The sequence below is a fragment of the Convolutriloba macropyga genome, chromosome 1 (assembly GCF_964194025.1).
Source record: "Convolutriloba macropyga chromosome 1, txConMacr16.3, whole genome shotgun sequence".
In the NCBI taxonomy this organism is placed as follows: domain Eukaryota; kingdom Metazoa; phylum Xenacoelomorpha; order Acoela; family Convolutidae; genus Convolutriloba; species Convolutriloba macropyga.
The window spans coordinates 20,105,289-20,126,049 of NC_134468.1; the positions used below are offsets into that span (position 1 = coordinate 20,105,289).

The following is a 20,761-nucleotide window of genomic DNA, read 5'->3' on the forward strand; positions in this document are numbered from 1 at the left end:
ATAATCGTTGTATTTTTTCGGATACTTCAAAATATATACTTAGAGCTGAAATTTAGGGCTCCCCTTGTTGATCTGGAATTATTGAGAAAAATCTAAAAGTTTCCTCAAGCTTATTTGTAAATTGTTGCTCTCATCCTTAGTCATTTTACCTGTAAAGTCTGCAATTATGCATAATTTTGGGTAACTTTTTTTCCGTTTAACTATATATGGTTCTTTTCTTTTGTACTACTGTCAATGTCATATCAGCATGATTGAAAAATGTTATAGCAACATTGTAACCTGCAAATTATAAATAGCCATTATAATGTTACATGTACGAGAAAAATTCGACTTTAGAGGAATTCAAACGCGCAATGTTGGGATTTACCAACAAACGCCCTATACATTTGTCTATGCGCCCTTAATATTCAGCGCACTCTGAAAATTGTGTGTTGTTTTTTCGGATACTTCAAAATTATATACTGAAAGCTAAAAATATAGAGATCTCCGTATTGATCTTAAAATAAGGGCAAAGTTTATGCAAGTTTATGTGCAACTTGTTGTTCTTTTTTTCAGAGTTTCACCTGTGACGTTTGCACCGAAGCATAACTGCAGGCAACTTTATGTCCAATTTAAAATTATATGGCTCTTCCTGTAAATGTCAGCAGATTAAGCAAAAAATATCACAGCAACATTGAAACGTGCAAATTATAGGTAGCAACTATAAATGAGAAAGTACGACCGCATAAGGCTTAGAACCACCAAACTTCTGATTCGAAGTCAGACCCCCGATCTGTTAGGCTTTGCGGCCTTAAGGTTGACAGCACTTTGAGTAATCTTTGTCTTTTTTTCGTATACTTCAAAATATACACTTAGAGCTGAAAAATATGGCTCTCCATGTTGATCTGGAAATATTGAGGAAAAATTAAAAATTTCTGCTAGCTTATTTGCAAATTGTTGCTCTCATCTTTAATCAATTTACCTGTAACGTCTGCAATTATGCATAATTGTGGGTAACTTTATTTTCAGTTCAACTATATATGGTTCTTTTCCTTTGTACTACTGTCAATGTCATAGCAGCATGATTGAAAAATATTATAGCAACATTGTAACTTGCAATTTATAAATAGCCATTATAATGTTATATGTACGAGAAAAGTTCGACTTTTGAGGGATACAAACACGCAATGTTTGGATTTGCCAACAAAACGCCTAATACAATTGTCTATGCGCCCTTGATATTCAGCGCACGCTGAAAAATGTGTGGTTTTTTCGGATACTTCAAAATTATATACTTAGAGCTAAAAATATAGAGGTCTCCGTATTGATCTTAAAATAATGGCAGAAAATCAAAAAGTTTTGCAAGTTTATGCGCAAATTGTTGCTCTCATTCTTTTTCAGAGTTTCACCTGTAACGTTTGCACCGAACCATAATTGCGGATAACTTTATCTCCAATTTAACAATATATGGCTCTTTTCCAGGAAACGTCATAGCCGCTTAAGCAAAAATATCACAGCAACATTGAAACGTGCAAATAATTGGTAGCAACTATAAATGAGAAGGGTACGACCACATAGGGATTCGAACCCCCAGTCTAATTCGAAGTCATACCCCTTATCCGTTATGCTTTGCGGCCTTGAAGTTGACAGCACTCTGAATAATCTTTGTCGTTTTTCGGATACCTCAAAATATGTACTTAGAGCTAAATTTTAGGGCTCCCCGTGTTGATCTGGAATTATTGAGAAAAAACTTAAAATTTCTGCAAGTGTATTCGCAAATTTTTGCTCTCATCCTTCATCAATTTACCTGTAACGTCTGCAATTATGCTTAATTTTGGTTAACTTTATTTTCAGTTTAACTATATATGGTTCTTTTCCTTTGTACTACTGTCAATGTCATAGCAGCATGATTGAAAAATGTTATAGCAAAATTAAAACCTGCAAAATTATATACTTAGAGATAAAAATATAGAGGTCTGCGTTTTGAACTTGAATTATTGGCAGAAAATCAATAATTTTTGCGAATTTATTTGCAAATAGTTGCTCTTTTTCTTTTTCAGAGTTTCACCTGTAACGTTTGCACAAAAGCATAATTGCGGGTAACTTTTTGTCCAATTTAACAATATATGGCTCTCTTCCTTTGTAATTCTGTAACTGTCATAGTAGCTTAAGCAAAATATATCATAGCAACATTGTACCACGCAATTTATAGGTAGCAAATATAAATAAGAAAAGTACGGCCACAGATGTATTCGAATCCCCAATCTTCCTATTCGAAATCAGACGCTGTATCCGTTCGACTATGCGTCCTTGAAGTTGACAGCACTCTGAAAAATGTTTGTCTTTTTGTTCGGATACTTAAAAATATATACTCACAGTTAAAAATTAAGGCTCTCTGTATTGATATGGAAATATTGACAAAAACTGCAAATTTTTGCAAGTTCATCCACCAGTTGTTGCTCTTCAATCGATATACCTGTAACGTCAATATCTTTAATCAATATACCTGTAACGTCTGCACTTATGAATAGTTGCGGGTAATTTTCTTTTCAGTTCAACTATGGTTCTTTTCCTTTGTAGTATTGTCAATGTTATTTGTACGTGAAAAATTCGACTTTAGAGGTATTCAAACACGCAATGTTTGGATTTGCCAACAAACGCCTTATACAATTGTATATGCGTTCTTGATATTCAGCGCACTCTGAAAAATGTGTGTTGTTTTTTCGGATGCTTCAAAATTATATACTTAGAGCTAAAAAAAATAGAGGTCTCCGTATTGATCTTGAAAATTGGCTGAATGTCAATAAGTTTTGAAATTTTATGCGCAAATTGTTGATCATGTTCAGAAGTTCACCTGTAACGTTTCCACTGAACTATAATTGCGGGTAACTTTATGTCCAATATAACAGTATTTGGCTCTTGTCATTTGTAACTCTGTAAATGTCATAACAGCTTAAGCAAAAGCAACACAGACACATGCATACTATCCGTTGCAATTCTAAATGAGAAAAGTACGACACGACCCCAGAGGAATTCCAACCCCCAATCTTCTGGTTCGAAGTCAGACACCTTATCCTTTAGACTATTCGGCCTAGAAGTTGATAGCACTCTGAAATTTTTTTCGGATACTTCAAAACGTAAATTTAGAGCTGAAAATTAGGGCTCTCTTTGTTGATCTGGAAATATTGAGAAAAAACTTCAAATTTCTTCAAGCTTATCCGCAAAGTGTTGCTCTCATCCTGAATCAATTTACCTGTAACATCTGCACTTATGCATAATTGCGGGTAACTTTACTTTCAGTTTAACTAAATATGTTTCTTTTCCTTTGTATTACTGTCATTGTCATAGCAGCATGATTGAAAAGTGTAATAGCAACATTGTAACAAGCAAATTATATGTAGCAACTATAACGTTATGTGTACGAGAAAATTCGACAAAAAGAGAGATTTGAACGACCAATGTTCGGGTTTGCAATCAAAGGCCTTAAACGTTTGGGTATGCGGTCCTGATGTTCAGCTGACTTGGAGAAATGTGTGTCGTTTTGTCGGATACTTTAAAATTATATGCTTAGAGCTAAAAATATAGAGGTCTTCGTTTTGATCTTGAATTATTGGCAGAAAATCAATAAGTTTTGCAAGTTTGTTCGCAAATTATTGCTTTTTTTCAGAGTTTCACCTGTAACGTTTGCTCCGAAGCATAAATGCGGGTAACTTTATGTCAATTTTAACAACATATAGCTCTTTTCCTCTGTAATTCTATAAATGTTATAGCAGCTTACGCAAAATATATCATAGCATTATTGTAACATGCAAATTATTTGTAGGAACTATGAATCAGAAAAGGACGACGATAGACAGATTCGAACCTCCAAACTTTTGATTCGAAGTCAGACGCTTTATGCGCTCGACTATGCGTCCTTGAAATTAAGAGCAGATATTGACAAAGAACTAATTGTTTTTGCAAATTTATCCGCAAATTGTTGTTTTTATCCTTAATCAATTTACCTCTACGGTCTGCACTTATGCATAGTTGCGGGTAACTTTCTTTTCAGTTTAACTAAATATGGTTTTTTCCCTTTGTGCTACTGTCAATGTCATAGCAGCATGGTTGAAAAAGGTCATAGCAACATTGTAACAGGCAAATTATAAATAGCCATTATAATGTTATATGTACGAGAAAATTTCAACTTTAGAGGGATTCAAACACGTAATGTTTGGATTTGCCATCAAACGCCTTATACAATTGTCTATGCGCCCTTGATATTCAGCGCACTCTGAAAAATGTGTGTTGTTTTATCGGATACTTCAAAATTTTATACTTAGAGCTAAAAATTTAGAGGTCTCCGATCTTAACATAATTGCAGAAAATCGAAAAGTTTTGCAAGTTTATGCGCAAATTGTTGTTCTTTTTTTCAGATTTTCACCTGTGACGTTTTCATCGAAGCAACATGATGAAGATCTCATGATGAAGCAAATGACAAGATCTCTTAACATTTTGGATCAATGACCTTTTGGCAACATTTTTCGGTCAATGAACTTTGTAACATTTTTGTGTCGTGACCTATTAGAAACATTAATCGGTCAATGACCTTAAAGCACACTTTTTCGGTCACTAACCCCCATTAGGCAACCACTTAACCGTGCTCTTCGGTAGCACTGTTAAAACATGCTGCTCAATGATGACTCTAAAACATGCCGCCATATGTATTCACGCGATTAATATATAGATGTTATGTGTACGAGAAAAGTGTGACAAAAGAGAGATTTGAACACCCAATGTTGGGATTCGCAGTCAAAGGCCTTATAGCTTTGGCTATGAGGCCCTGTTTTTCAGCGCATTTTGAAAATTGTATCGTTTTGACGGATACTTCAATATTATATACTCAGAGCTAAAAAAATATAGAGGTCTTCGTTTTGATCTTGAATTATTGGCAGAAAATCAATAAGTTTTGCAAGTTGGTTCGAAAATTGTTGCTTTTTTTCTCTTTCCGAGTTTCACCTGTGACGTTTGCACCGAAGCAAAAATGCGGGTAACTTTTTGTCCAATTTAACAATATATGGCTCTTTTCCTTTGTAATTCTTCAAATGTTATTGCAGCTTAAGCAAAATAGATCATAGCATTATTGTAACATGCGAAATATATGTAGCAAATATGAATCATAGAAGTACGACCATAGACAGATTTGAACCTCCAAATTTTTGATTGGAAGTCAGACGCCTTATCCGTTTGACTATGCGTCCTTGAAATTAACAGCACTCCGAATAATGTTTGTCTTTTTTTCGTATACTTGAAATTTTATATTTAGAGCTAAAAATTGAAGGTCTTCGTATTGATATGGAAATATTGACAAAAAACTGTAAATTTCTGCAAGTTTATCCTCAAATTCTTCCTCATCCTTAATCAATTTACCGTTTACGTCTGCACTTATGCATTATTGAGGGTAAATTTGTTTTCAGTTTAACTATATATGGTTCTTTTCTTTTGTAACTCTGTAAATGTCATAGCAGCTTGAGCAAAGGTATCGTAGCAACATTGTTACATGCAAATTATAGATTGCGGTTTTAAATGAGAAAAGTACGACCAGAGAGGGATTCGAACCCCCAATCTTCTGATTCGAAGTCAGACGCCTTATCCGTTAGGCTATGCGGCCGTGAAGTTGACAGCACTCTGAAAATTGTTTGTCTTTTTTTCGGATACTTCAAAATATATACATAGAGCTAAAAATTAGGGGTCACCTTGGTGATCTGGAAATATTGAAAAAGAATACAATTTTTTGCAGATTTAAACGCAAATTGTTGTTTTCGTCCGAAATCAATTTACCTGTATCGTCTGCCCTTATGCATAGTTGCGGGTAACTTTCTTTTCAGTTTAACTATATATTGTTTTTTCTCTTTGTGCTACTGTCAATTTCATAGCAGCATGGTTGAAAAATGCTATAGCAACATTGTAACAAGCAAATTATAAGTATCAACTATAACTAGCAGGTCCGTAAAGGCTATCTGAAGGCATTCTATCTTGAAACTTGAACAATTGATAGTCTCATAGAAAACTGATGTACATGCGACAGTTTTGATGATTTTTTGCAAACTAATATGGGCGCACCAAAAAAAATGAAGAGAGCCAAATATGTCAAAAAAGGGTTTTATGCGAGCTAGGAGTAATAGACGTTCTCACAGAGCATTAAAAAATCAAAACAGATAGGAAGACGTATAAAGAGGGAGAGAAAGATATCGATAGCAGCAGAAATATATAATTAGTCGGAGAGGAAATAGATTTAAAAATACGAAAAACCCGAAAGCCAAACAAGAAAAGGTTGAAAGCAGAGAAGGAAAACAGAGAAAAAACGAGTCTGGGAGAAAGCCCACGGGAGCGAAAAAAAGGGGAATTAACGAGAAAAGTAGGAAAACTCGAACATGATGAGAGGAAAACACAGAAAGAATACAATACAACAGAAGCCATAAGAACATCAGGAACCCACTGAAAGAAAACCGATGGGAAACAAAAAACTGAATCAGAAACAGACTATAAAAAGAGAAGAAGAAGTTAGCAAACAACTGAGAATAGAAAAAGAAAGAGAGAGAGAGAGAGAGAGAGAGAGAGAAAGGAAGAAAAAGTGAACATAAGAACGCAAGAAAAAAAACAAAAGCGATAGAATGAAGGAAAATGGGACAGCAAAAAGAAAGAAGCTTCAATCATGAGAGAGAAATTACAAGAACAGCGAGATAGTGAGCAAGCGCAAAGCAAAAATTTTATTGCTAAAAGAAAATATCACAGTTAGAGAAAACACTTGAAGAGCAGAAATAGAAAATCGAAAAACAGAAAGAAAATTAGAGAAAGGAACAGGAGAGGGAGAGATACAACAGTTCGAAAGATAAGAGAAAACAGGTGCTGGGTGAGACAATGAATTCCAGTTCTCATAAAAAGGATTAAAGTGCTAATGAGAACACGATGAATGTGCCCAAAAAGAGGAATGTGCTGATAAATAGGAATCGTTGGCAAGACTTTGCGAATGCTTTTACGAAGATAACAAACGCAGACCTGAGTTAAAGGGCTGGCTAATGCAACCAACAAAATTTTCCTCGAAAAAATTAAAGAAGGAAAATTATATACCTATCATGTTTTGTATAAAATAGATTATTAGTAACCGCCTTCAATATGAAAAAGTTCTCTACTGAGTGCTAAAAAAGTTTGTATTTTTTTCAAGACCTCAGTTTTGTCATATATAATTTTTTGGCACCTAACTGTGGTTATTGCAGCGGCACCTTTTGGGTCTTTAACAGTCCACCAATTTTGTTCCATGGATTCTTCTGTATCAAATAGCTTTCGTACAGTGAAACTTTGACAAAACAAATTTTCATCATGCAACTATTAATCCTTGACGTTTTCAGTGAGTGACTTTTCCTTCACACAATTTTCAGGACAACCTTTTTTTCATCAACAATTTTTTTAAAACGATGTACGAAAAACAATGTTTTTTTTCGGTCATAAACTCTCTTTGTCTTGACACAATTTCGATCATTTACTTTTTCAGTATCAGAAACTTTTTGGTCACAGACCGTTTTGGGAAGACGTTTTTGGTCACAGACCTGTTTCTGAACAACTAATTGGCTAATGATTTTTTCGACACTATTTTTCGTGTTTACTGAAACACCGATTATTGTTTTTCCTTAACAAATTTTGGCAACAGGCTTTTTCTCAAAGCATTTTTCGGTAAATGACAAGATCTCTTAACATTTTGGATCAATGACCTTTTGGCAACATTTTTCGGTCAATGAACTTTGTAACATTTTTGTGTCGTGACCTATTAGAAACATTAATCGGTCAATGACCTTAAAGCACACTTTTTCGGTCACTAACCCCCATTAGGCAACCACTTAACCGTGCTCTTCGGTAGCACTGTTAAAACATGCTGCTCAATGATGACTCTAAAACATGCCGCCATATGTATTCACGCGATTAATATATAGATGTTATGTGTACGAGAAAAGTGTGACAAAAGAGAGATTTGAACACCCAATGTTGGGATTCGCAGTCAAAGGCCTTATACCTTTGGCTATGTGGCCTTGTTTTTCAGCGCACTTTGAAAATTGTGTTGTTTTGACGGATAGTTTATTATTATATACTTAGAGCTAAAAATATAGAGGTCTTCGTTTTGATCTTGAATTATTGGCAGAAAATCAATAAGTTTTGCAAGTTTGTTCGCAAATTGTTGATTTTTTTCTTTTTCAGAGTTTCACTTGTAACGTTTGCACCAAAGCAAAACTGCGGTAACTTTTTGCCCAATTTAACAATATTTGGCTCTTTTCCTTTGTAATTCTTCAAATGTTATAGCAGCTTAAGCAAAATATATCATAGCATTATTGTATCATGCAAATTATATGTAGCAATTATGAATCAGAAAAGTACGACAATAGGCAGATCCGAACCTCCAAATTTTTGATTGGAAGTCAGACGCCTTATCCGTTTGACTATGCGTCCTTGAAATTAACAGCACTCCGAATAATGTTTGTCTTTTTTTCGTATACTTGAAATTTTATATTTAGAGCTAAAAATTGAAGGTCTTCGTATTGATATGGAAATATTGACAAAAAACTGTAAATTTCTGCAAGTTTATCAGCAAATTCTTCCTCATCCTTAATCAATTTACCTGTTACGTCTGCACTTATGCATAATTGCGGGTATATTTGTTTTCAGTTTAACTATATATATGGTTCTTTTCTTTTGTAACTCTGTAAATGTCATAGCAGCTTAAGCAAAGGTATTGTATCAACATTGTTACATGCAAATTATAGGTTGCAGTTTTAAATGAGAAAAGTACGCCCACAGAGGGATTCGAACCCCCAATCTTCTGATTCGAAGTCAGACGCCTTATCCGTTAGGCTATGCGACCTTGAAGTTGACAGCACTCTGAAAATTGTTTGTCTTTTTTTTCGGATACTTCAAAATATATACTTAGAGCTAAAAACTAGGGGTCACCTGGTTGATCTGGAAATATAGACAAAGAACTAACATTTTTTTGCAAATTTATCCCCAAATTGTTGCCTTCATCCTTAATCAATTTACCTGTTACGTCTGCACTTATGCATAATTGCGGGTAAATTTGTTTTCAGTTTAAATAAATATGGTTCTTTTCTTTTGTAACTCTGTAAATGTCATAGCAGCGTAAGCAAAGGTATCGTAGCAACATTGTTGCATGCAAATTATAAGTTGCAGATTTAAATGAGAAAAGTTCGACCACAGAGGGATTCGAACCCCCAATCTTCTGATTCGAAGTCAAACGCCCTATCCGTTCGGCTTTGCGGCCGTGAAGTTGACAGCACTCTGAAAATTGTTTGTCTTTTTTTCGAATACTGCAAAATGTATACTTAGAGCTAAAAATTAGGGGTCACCTTGTGGATCTGGAAATATTGACAAAGAACTAACATTTTTTTGCAAATTTATCCGCAAATTGTTGCTTTCATCCTTAATCATTTTACCTGTTAGGTCTGCACTTATGCATAATTGCGGGTAAATTTGTTTGCAGTTTAAATATATATGGTTCTTTTCTTTTGTAACTCTGTAAATGTCATAGCAGCTTGAGCAAAGGTATCGTAGCAACATTGTTACATGCAAATTATAGGTTGCACTTTTACATGAGAAAAGTACGACCACAGAGGGATTCGAACCCACAATCTTCTGATTCGGAGTCATTCGCCTTATTCGTTAGGCTATGCGCCCTTAAAGTTGACAGCACTCTGAAAAAAGGTTGTCTTTTTTTTCGGATACTTCAAAATGTATACTTAGAACTAAAAACTAGGGGTCACCTTGTTGATCTGGAAATATTGACAGAGAACTAAAATTTTTGCAAATTTATCCGCAAATTGTTGCTTTCATCCTTAATCAATTTACATGTTACGTCTGCACTTATGCATAATTGCGGGTAAATTTGTTTGCAGTTTAAATATATATGGTTCTTTTCTTTTGTAACTCTGTAAATGTCATAGCAGCTTAAGCAAAGGTATCGTAGAAACATTGTTACATGCAAATTATAGGTTGCAGTTTTAAATGAGAAAAGTACGACCACAGAGGGATTCGAACCCCCAATCTTCTGATTCGAAGTCAGACGCCTTATCCGTTAGGCTATGCGGCCGTGAAGTTGACAGCACTCTGAAAATTGTTTGTCTTTTTTTTCGGATACTTCAAAATGTATACTTAGAACTAAAAACTAGGGGTCACCTTGTTGATCTGGAAATATTGACAGAGAACTAAAATTTCTTGCAAATTTATCCGCAAATTGTTGCTTTCATCCTTAATCAATTTACATGTTACGTCTGCACTTATGCATAATTGCGGGTAAATTTGTTTTCAGTTTAAATATATATGGTTCTTTTCTTTTGTAACTCTGTAAATGTCATAGCAGCTTAAGCAAAGGTATCGTAGCAACATTGTTACATGCAAATTATAAGTTGCAGTTTTAAATGAGAAAATTTCGACCACAGAGGGATTCGAACCCCCAATCTTCTGATTCGAAGTCAGACGCCTTATCCGTTAGGCTATGCGGCCGTGAAGTTGACAGCACTCTGAAAATTGTTTGTCTTTTTTTTCGGATACTTCAAAATGTATACTTAGAGCTAAAAACTAGGGGTCACCTTGTTGATCTGGAAATATTGACAGAGAACTAAAATTTCTTGCAAATTTATCAGCAAATTGTTGCTTTCATCCTTAATCAATATACATGTTACGTCTGCACTTATGCATAATTGCGGGTAAATTTGTTTTCAGTTTAAATATATATGGTTCTTTTCTTTTGTAACTCTGTAAATATCACAGCAGCTTAAGCAAAGGTATCGTAGCAACATTGTTACATGCAAATTATAAGTTGCAGTTTTAAATGAGAAAAGTTCGACCACAGAGGGATTCGAACCCCCAATCTTCTGATTCGAAGTCAGACGCCTTATCCGTTAGGCTATGCGGCCGTGAAGTTGACAGCACTCTGAAAATTGTTTGTCTTTTTTTTCGGATACTTCAAAATGTATACTTAGAACTAAAAACTAGGGGTCACCTTGTTGATCTGGAAATATTGACAGAGAACTAAAATTTCTTGCAAATTTATCCGCAAATTGTTGCTTTCATCCTTAATCAATTTACATGTTACGTCTGCACTTATGCATAATTGCGGGTAAATTTGTTTTCAGTTTAAATATATATGGTTCTTTTCTTTTGTAACTCTGTAAATGTCATAGCAGCTTAAGCAAAGGTATCGTAGCAACATTGTTACATGCAAATTATAAGTTGCAGTTTTAAATGAGAAAAGTTCGACCACAGAGGGATTCGAACCCCCAATCTTCTGATTCGAAGTCAGACGCCTTATCCGTTAGGCTATGCGGCCGTGAAGTTGACAGCACTCTGAAAATTGTTTGTCTTTTTTTTCGGATACTTCAAAATGTATACTTAGAGCTAAAAACTAGGGGTCACCTTGTTGATCTGGAAATATTGACAGAGAACTAAAATTTCTTGCAAATTTATCAGCAAATTGTTGCTTTCATCCTTAATCAATATACATGTTACGTCTGCACTTATGCATAATTGCGGGTAAATTTGTTTTCAGTTTAAATATATATGGTTCTTTTCTTTTGTAACTCTGTAAATGTCATAGCAGCTTAAGCAAAGGTATCGTAGCAACATTGTTACATGCAAATTATAAGTTGCAGTTTTAAATGAGAAAAGTTCGACCACAGAGGGATTCGAACCCCCAATCTTCTCATTCGAAGTCAAACGACTTATCCGTTCGGCTATGCGGCCGTGAAGTTGACAGCACTCTGAAAATTGTTTGTCTTTTTTTCGGATACTTCAAAATGTATACTTAGAGCTAAAATTTAGGGTTCACCTTGTGGATCTGGAAATATTGACAAAGAACTAACATTTTTTTGCAAATTTATACGCAAATTGTTGCTTTCATCCTTAATCAATTTACCTGTTAGGTCTGCACTTATGCATAATTGCGAGTAAGTTTGTTTTCAGTTTAACTATATATGATTCTTTTCTTTTGTAACTCTGTAAATGTCATAGCAGCTTGAGCAAAGGTATCGTAGCAACATTGTTACATGCAAATTATAGGTTGCACTTTTACATGAGAAAAGTACGACCACAGTGGGATTCGAACCCACAAGCTTCTGATTCGAAGTCATTCGCCTTATTTAATTAGGCTATGCGCCCTTAAAGTTGACAGCACTCTGAAAAAAGGTTGTCTTGTTTGGATACTTCAAAATTTATACTTAGAGCTAAAAATTAGGGGTCACCTTGTTGATCTGGAAATATTGACAAAGAACTAAAAATTTTTGCAAATTTATCCGCAAATTGTTGCTTTCATCCTTAATCAATTTACCTGTAACGTCTGCACTTATGCTTAGTTGCGGGTAACTTTCTTTTCAGCTTAAATATATATATATATATATATATATATATATATATATATTCTTTTGTCACTCTGTAAATGTCATAGCAGCTTAAGCAAAGGTATCGTAGAAACGTTGTTACATGCAAATTATAGGTTACAGTTTTAAATGAGAAAAGTACGACCCTAGAGGGATTCGAACCCCCAATATTTAAATTCGAAGTCGGACGCCTTATCCGTTAGGCTATGCAGCCTTGAAGTTGACAGCACTCTGAAAAATGTTTGTCTTTTTTCGGATACTTCAAAATATATACTTAGAGCTAAAAGTTAGGGGTCACCTTGTTGATCTGGAAATATTGACAATGAACTAAATTTTTTTGCAAATTTATCCGCAAATTGTTGTTTTCGTCCTCAATCAATTCACCTGTAACATCTGCACTTATGCCTAATTACGGGTAACTTTTTTTCAGTTTAACTACATATGTTTTTTTTTTGTACTACTCTCAATGTCATAGCAATTTGATTGAATAATGTTATAGCATCACTGTAACATGCAATTTTTAAGATGTTATAATGTTATATTTACGAGATAAGTTTGACAAAAACGTGATTCGAACACCCAATGTTGGGATTCGCAGTCAAAGGCCTTATGCGTTTGGCTATGCGGTCGTGATGTTCAAAGAACTCTGAAAAATGTGTGTCGTTTTTCTGAAACTTCAAAATGATATACTTGGAGCTAAAATTTAAAGAGGTCTCCGTATTGGTCTTCAAATATTGGCACAAAAGCAAAAAGAATTGCAGGTTTATCCGCAAATTGTTGCTCTCATCCGTTTTGAGAGGTTTTCCTGTAACTATTGGATCGGAGCATAATTACGGGTAATTTTATGTCCAATTTAACAATAAATGGCTCTTTTCCTTTGTAACTCTGTAAATGTCATAGCAGCTTAAGCAAAAGTATCATAGCAACATTGTAATATGCAAATTATAGTTAGCAACTATAAATGAGAAAAGTACGACCACAGAGGGATTCGGAACTCCAATCTGCTAATTCAAAGTAATACTCCTTATTCGTTTGGCTATTCGGCTTTGAAGTTGACATTAGTCTGAAAAATGCTTTTTTTTCGGATACTTCAAATTATATGCTGAGAGCTAAAACTTAGAGGTCTTTGTATTGATCTGGAAATATTGACAGAGAACTAAAATTTCTTGCAAATTTATCAGCAAATTGTTGCTTTCATCCTTAATCAATATACATGTTACGTCTGCACTTATGCATAATTGCGGGTAAATTTGTTTTCAGTTTAAATATATATGGTTCTTTTCTTTTGTAACTCTGTAAATGTCATAGCAGCTTAAGCAAAGGTATCGTAGCAACATTGTTACATGCAAATTATAAGTTGCAGTTTTAAATGAGAAAAGTTCGACCACAGAGGGATTCGAACCCCCAATCTTCTCATTCGAAGTCAAACGCCTTATCCGTTCGGCTATGCGGCCGTGAAGTTGACAGCACTCTGAAAATTGTTTGTCTTTTTTTTCGGATACTTCAAAATGTATACTTAGAGCTAAAAACTAGGGGTCACCTTGTTGATCTGGAAATATTGACGGAGAACTAAAATTTCTTGCAAATTTATCAGCAAATTGTTGCTTTCATCCTTAATCAATATACATGTTACGTCTGCACTTATGCATAATTGCGGGTAAATTTGTTTTCAGTTTAAATATTTATGGTTCATTTCTTTTGTAACTCTGTAAATGTCATAGCAGCTTAAGCAAAGGTATCGTAGCAACATTGTTACATGCAAATTATAAGTTGCAGTTTTAAATGAGAAAAGTTCGACCACAGAGGGATTCGAACCCCCAATCTTCTGATTCGAAGTCAGACGCCTTATCCGTTAGGCTATGCGGCCGTGAAGTTGACAGCACTCTGAAAATTGTTTGTCTTTTTTTTCGGATACTTCAAAATGTATACTTAGAGCTAAAAACTAGGGGTCACCTTGTTGATCTGGAAGTATTGACAGAGAACTAAAATTTCTTGCAAATTTATCAGCAAATTGTTGCTTTCATCCTTAATCAATATACATGTTACGTCTGCACTTATGCATAATTGCGGGTAAATTTGTTTTCAGTTTAAATATATATGGTTCTTTTCTTTTGTAACTCTGTAAATGTCATAGCAGCTTAAGCAAAGGTATCGTAGCAACATTGTTACATGCAAATTATAGGTTGCACTTTTACATGAGAAAAGTACGACCACAGTGGGATTCGAACCCACAAGCTTCTGATTCGAAGTCATTCGCCTTATTTAATTAGGCTATGCGCCCTTAAAGTTGACAGCACTCTGAAAAAAGGTTGTCTTGTTTGGATACTTCAAAATTTATACTTAGAGCTAAAAATTAGGGGTCACCTTGTTGATCTGGAAATATTGACAAAGAACTAAAAATTTTTGCAAATTTATCCGCAAATTGTTGCTTTCATCCTTAATCAATTTACCTGTAACGTCTGCACTTATGCATAGTTGCGGGCAACTTTCTTTTCAGCTCAAATATATATTTATATATTTATATATATATATATATATAAATTTTCTTTTGTCACTCTGTAAATGTCATAGCAGCTTAAGCAAAGGTATCGTAGAAACGTTGTTACATGCAAATTATAGGTTACAGTTTTAAATGAGAAAAGTACGACCCTAGAGGGATTCGAACCCCCAATATTTAAATTCGAAGTCGGACGCCTTATCCGTTAGGCTATGCAGCCTTGAAGTTGACAGCACTCTGAAAAATGTTTGTCTTTTTTCGGATACTTCAAAATATATACTTAGAGCTAAAAGTTAGGGGTCACCTTGTTGATCTGGAAATATTGACAATGAACTAAATTTTTTTGCAAATTTATCCGCAAATTGTTGCTTTCATCCTTAATCAATTTACCTGTAACGTCTGCACTTATGCTTAGTTGCGGGTAACTTTCTTTTCAGCTTAAATATATATATATATATATATATATATATATATATATATATATATATATATATTCTTTTGTCACTCTGTAAATGTCATAGCAGCTTAAGCAAAGGTATCGTAGAAACGTTGTTACATGCAAATTATAGGTTACAGTTTTAAATGAGAAAAGTACGACCCTAGAGGGATTCGAACCCCCAATATTTAAATTCGAAGTCGGACGCCTTATCCGTTAGGCTATGCAGCCTTGAAGTTGACAGCACTCTGAAAAATGTTTGTCTTTTTTCGGATACTTCAAAATATATACTTAGAGCTAAAAGTTAGGGGTCACCTTGTTGATCTGGAAATATTGACAATGAACTAAATTTTTTTGCAAATTTATCCGCAAATTGTTGTTTTCGTCCTCAATCAATTCACCTGTAACATCTGCACTTATGCCTAATTACGGGTAACTTTTTTTCAGTTTAACTACATATGTTTTTTTATTTTGTACTACTCTCAATGTCATAGCAACTTGATTGAATAATGTTATAGCATCACTGTAACATGCAATTTTTAAGATGTTATAATGTTATATTTACGAGATAAGTTTGACAAAAACGTGATTCGAACACCCAATGTTGGGATTCGCAGTCAAAGGCCTTATGCGTTTGGCTATGCGGTCGTGATGTTCAAAGAACTCTGAAAAATGTGTGTCGTTTTTCTGAAACTTCAAAATGATATACTTGGAGCTAAAATTTAAAGAGGTCTCCGTATTGGTCTTCAAATATTGGCACAAAAGCAAAAAGAATTGCAGGTTTATCCGCAAATTGTTGCTCTCATCCGTTTTGAGAGGTTTTCCTGTAACTATTGGATCGGAGCATAATTACGGGAAATTTTATGTCCAATTTAACAATAAATGGCTCTTTTCCTTTGTAACTCTGTAAATGTCATAGCAGCTTAAGCAAAAGTATCATAGCAACATTGTAATATGCAAATTATAGTTAGCAACTATAAATGAGAAAAGTACGACCACAGAGGGATTGGGAACTCCAATCTGCTAATTCAAAGTAATACTCCTTTTTCGTTTGGCTATTCGGCTTTGAAGTTGACATTTGTCTGAAAAATGCTTTTTTTTCGGATACTTCAAATTATATGCTGAGAGCTAAAACATAGAGGTCTTTGTATTGATCTGGAAATATTGACAGAAAACTAAGTTTTCTTTGCAAGTTTATCCGCAAGTTGTTGCTCTTATCTTTTTTCAGAGGTTTACCTCTAATGTTTGCACCGAAACATAATTCTGGGTAACTTTATTTCCAATTTAACAAATTATAGCTCTTTTCCTTTGTAACTCTGTAAATGTCATAGCAGCTTAAGCAAAAAATATCACAGCAACATTGTAACGTGCAAATTAGAGGTAGCACTTATAAATGAGCAAAGTACGACCACTGAAGGATTCGAACCCACAACCTTCTCCTTCGAAGTCAGACGCCCGGTCCGTTACGCTATGCTGCCCTGAAACTGCCATCGCTCTGAGAAAGTTTTTTCGGATACTTCAAAATCATATACTTAGAGCTAAAAAATATAGAGTTATTTGTATTGATCTCGAAATATTGGCAACAAAGCCAAAATGTTTGCAAGTTGAGCCGCAAATTGTTGCTCTCATCCTTAATCAGTTTACCTGTAACATCTGCACTTATGCTCAAATGCGGCTAACTCTATTTTCAATTTATTTATATAGGGTTGTTTTCCGTTTAACTACTGTCAATGTCTTAGCAGCATGATTGAAAACTGTCATTGCAACATTCAAATTATAAATAGCAACGATAATATTATGTGTACGAGAAAAGTTCGACAAAGGAGAGATTCGAACACCCAATATTGGGATTCGCAGTCAAGAGCCTTATACGTTTGGCTATGCGCCTTTGATGTTCACCGCACTCTGAAAATGTGTGTCGTTTTCCTGATACTTCAAAACGATATACTTGAAGCTAAAAAAATATAGAGGTCTCCGTATTGGTCTTCAAATATTGGCACAAAAGCAAAAAAATTGCAGCTTTATCCGCAAATTGTTGCTCTCATGCGTTTTGAGAGGTTTTCCTGTAACTATTGGATCGAAGCATAATTGCGGGTAATTTTATGTCCAATATAACAATATATGGCTCTTTTCCTTTGTTACTCTGTAAATGTCATAGCAGCTTAAGCAAAAAGTATCATAGCAACATTGTAATATCCAAATTATAGTACGACCACTGAGGGATTCGAACCCACAACCTTCTTCGAAGTCAGACGCCCTGTCCCTTATGCTATGCGGCCCTGAAATTGCCCTTGCTCTGAGAAAGGTTTTTGTCGGATACTTCGAAATTATATACTTAGAGCTAAAAAATATAGAGATCTTTGTATTGATCTCGAAATATTGACAACCAAGCAAAAATGTTTGCAAGTTTAGCCGCCAATTGTTGCTCTCATCCTTAATCAATTTACCTGTAACATCTGCACTTATGCTCAATTGCGGCTAACTTTATTTTCAGTTTTTTTATATAGGGTTGTTTTCCGTTTAACTACTGTCAATGTCATAGCAGCATGATTGAAAAATGTCATTGCAACATGCCAATTATAAATAGCAACGATAATGTTATGTGTACGAGAAAAGTTCGACAGAAGAGAGTTTCGAACACCCAATGTTGGGATTCGCAGTCAAGAGCGTTATACGTTTGGCTATGCGACTGTGATGTTCACCGCACTCTGAAAAATGTGTGTCGTTTTTCTGATTCTTCAAAACGATATACTTGAAGCTAAAAAAATATAGAGATCTCCGTATTGGTCTTCAAATATTGGCACAAAAGCAAAAAAATTGCAGGTTTATCCGCAAGTTGTTGCTCTCATCCGTTTTGAGAGGTTTTCTTGTAACTATTGGTCCGAAGCATAATTACGGGTAATTTTATGTCCAATATAACAATATATGGATCTTTTCCTTTGTAGCTCTGTAAATGTCATAGCAGCTTAAGCAAAAAGTATCATAGCAACATTGTAATATCCAAATTATAGTACGACCACTGAGGGATTCGAACCCACAACCTTCTGCTTCGAAGTCATACGCCCTGTCCGTTATGCTATGCTGCCCTGAAATTGTCATCGCTCTGAAAAAGTTTTTTCGGATACTTCGAAATTATATACTTAGAGCTAAAAAACATAGAGTTCTTTGTATTGATCTCGAAATATTGGCAACAAAGCCAAAATGTTTGCAAGTTTAGCCGCAAATTGTTGCTCTCATCCTTAATCAATTTACCTGTAACATCTGCACTTATGCTCAAATGCGGCTAACTTTATTTTCAGTTTATTTATATAGGGTTGTTTTCCGTTTAACTACTGTCAATGTCTTAGCAGCATGATTGAAAAATGTCATTGCAACATGCAAATTATAAATAGCAACGATAATATTATGTGTACGAGAACAGTTCGACAAAAGAGAGATTCGAACACCCAATATTGGGATTCGCAGTCAAGAGCCTTATACGTTTGGCTATGCGCTTGTGATGTTCACCGCACTCTGAAAAATGTGTGTCGTTTTTCTGATACTTCAAAACGATTTACTTGAAGCTAAAAAATATAGAGGTCTCCGTATTGGTCTTCAAATATTGGCACAAAAGCAAAAAGAATTGCAGGTTTATCCGCAAATTGTTGCTCTCATCCGTTTTGAGAGGTTTTCCTGTAACTATTGGATCGAAGCATAATTGCGGGTAATTTTATGTCCAATATAACAATATATGGCTCTTTTCCTTTGTTACTCTGTAAATGTCATAGCAGCTTAAGCAAGAAGTATCATAGCAACATTGTAATATCCAAATTATAGTTCGACCACTGAGGGATTCGAACCCACAACCTTCTTCTTCGAAGTCAGACGCCCTGTCCCTTATGCTATGCGGCCCTGAAATTGCCATCGCTCTGAGAAAGGTTTTTGTCGGATACTTCGAAATTATATACTTAGAGCTAAAAAAGATATAGATCTTTGTATTGATCTCGAAATATTGACAACGAAGCAAAAATGTTTGCAAGTTTAGCCGCCAATTGTTGCTCTCATCCTTAATCGATTTACCTGTAACATCTGCACTTATGCTCAATTGCGGCTAACTCTATTTTCAGTTTTTTTTATATAGGGTTGTTTTCCGTTTAACTACTGTCAATGTCATAGCAGCATGATTGAAAAATGTCATTGCAACATGCCAATTGTAAATAGCAACGATAATGTTTTGTGTACGAGAAAAGTTCGACAGAAGAGAGTTTCGAACACCCAATGCTGGGATTCGCAGTCAAGAGCCTTATACGTTTGGCTATGCGCCTGTGATGTTCACCGCACTCTGAAAAATGTGTGTCGTTTTTCTGATACTTCAAAACGATATACTTGAAGCTAAAAAATATAGAGGTCTCCGTATTGGTCTTCAAATATTGGCACAAAAGCAAAAAAAATTGCAGGTTTATCCGCAAATTGTTGCTCTCATCCGTTTTGAGAGGTTTTCCTGTAACTATTGGATCGAAGCATAATTACGGGTAATTTTATGTCCATTATAAACATATATGGCTCTTTTCCTTTGTAACTCTGTAAATGTCATAGCAGCTTAAGCAAAAAGTATCATAGCAACATTGTAATATGCAAATTATAGTTAGCAACTATAAATGAGAAAAGTACGACCACAGAGGGATTCGGACCTCTAATCTGCTAATTCGAAGTAATACTCCTTATTTGTTTGGCTATTCGGCTTTGAAGTTGACATTAGTCTGAAAAATGCTTTTTTTCGGATACTTCAAATTATATACTGAGAGCTAAAACATAGAGGTCTTTGCGTTGATCTGGAAATATTGACAGAAAACTAAAAGTTTTTTTGCAAGTTTATCCGCAAGTTGTTGCACTTATCTTTTTTCAGAGGTTTACCTCTAATGTTTGCACCGAAACATAATTCTGGGTAACTTTATTTCCAATTTAACAAATTATAGCTCTTTTCCTTTGTAACTCTGTAAATGTCATAGCAGCTTAAGCAAAAAGTATCACAGCGACATTGTAACGTGCAAATTATAGGTAGCAACTATAAATGAGAAAAGTCCGACGACTGAGGGGTTCGAACCCACAACCTTCTCCATCGAAATCAGACGCCCTGTCCGTTATGATACGCGGCCCTGAAATTGCCATCGCTCTGAAAATGTTTTTTCGGATACTTCGAAATGATATATTATATACTTAGAGCTAAAAAATATAGAGATCTTTGTATTGATCTCGTAATATTGGCAAAAAAGCAAAAATTTTGCAAGTTTAGCCGCAAATTGTTGCTCTCATCCTTAATCAATTCACCTGTAACGTCTGCATTTATGCTCAATTGCGGTTAAATTTATTTTCAGTTTAACTATATAGGAGTGTTTTTCGTTTTACTACTGTCAATGTCATAGCAGCATGAAACATCGCTCTGAAAATGTTTTTTCG

General features: G+C 34.8%; 2 protein-coding genes and 8 non-coding genes across 10 annotated transcripts in view; 1 reads left to right on the forward strand and 9 right to left on the reverse strand.

Annotated features, from left to right (window-relative positions):
• Window positions 1–20,761, reverse strand: part of LOC142336170 (ERO1-like protein beta) — a 459,014-nt gene that overhangs the window by 271,528 nt on the left and 166,725 nt on the right. The gene's annotated exons all lie outside the window — the stretch shown is intronic.
• LOC142346837 (uncharacterized) overlaps window positions 1–20,761 on the forward strand; it is a 236,672-nt gene that overhangs the window by 197,227 nt on the left and 18,684 nt on the right. The window lies entirely within an intron of this gene.
• Trnar-ucg (transfer RNA arginine (anticodon UCG)) lies at window positions 5,557–5,629 on the reverse strand. The gene has a single exon. It is a non-coding gene; the product is annotated as a tRNA-Arg (tRNA).
• Window positions 8,797–8,869, reverse strand: Trnar-ucg (transfer RNA arginine (anticodon UCG)). The gene has a single exon. It is a non-coding gene; the product is annotated as a tRNA-Arg (tRNA).
• Window positions 10,036–10,108, reverse strand: Trnar-ucg (transfer RNA arginine (anticodon UCG)). The gene has a single exon. It is a non-coding gene; the product is annotated as a tRNA-Arg (tRNA).
• Trnar-ucg (transfer RNA arginine (anticodon UCG)) lies at window positions 10,449–10,521 on the reverse strand. Its single transcript has one exon. It is a non-coding gene; the product is annotated as a tRNA-Arg (tRNA).
• Window positions 10,862–10,934, reverse strand: Trnar-ucg (transfer RNA arginine (anticodon UCG)). Its single transcript has one exon. It is a non-coding gene; the product is annotated as a tRNA-Arg (tRNA).
• On the reverse strand, window positions 11,275–11,347 carry Trnar-ucg (transfer RNA arginine (anticodon UCG)). Its single transcript has one exon. It is a non-coding gene; the product is annotated as a tRNA-Arg (tRNA).
• On the reverse strand, window positions 13,774–13,846 carry Trnar-ucg (transfer RNA arginine (anticodon UCG)). The gene has a single exon. It is a non-coding gene; the product is annotated as a tRNA-Arg (tRNA).
• Trnar-ucg (transfer RNA arginine (anticodon UCG)) lies at window positions 14,187–14,259 on the reverse strand. The gene has a single exon. It is a non-coding gene; the product is annotated as a tRNA-Arg (tRNA).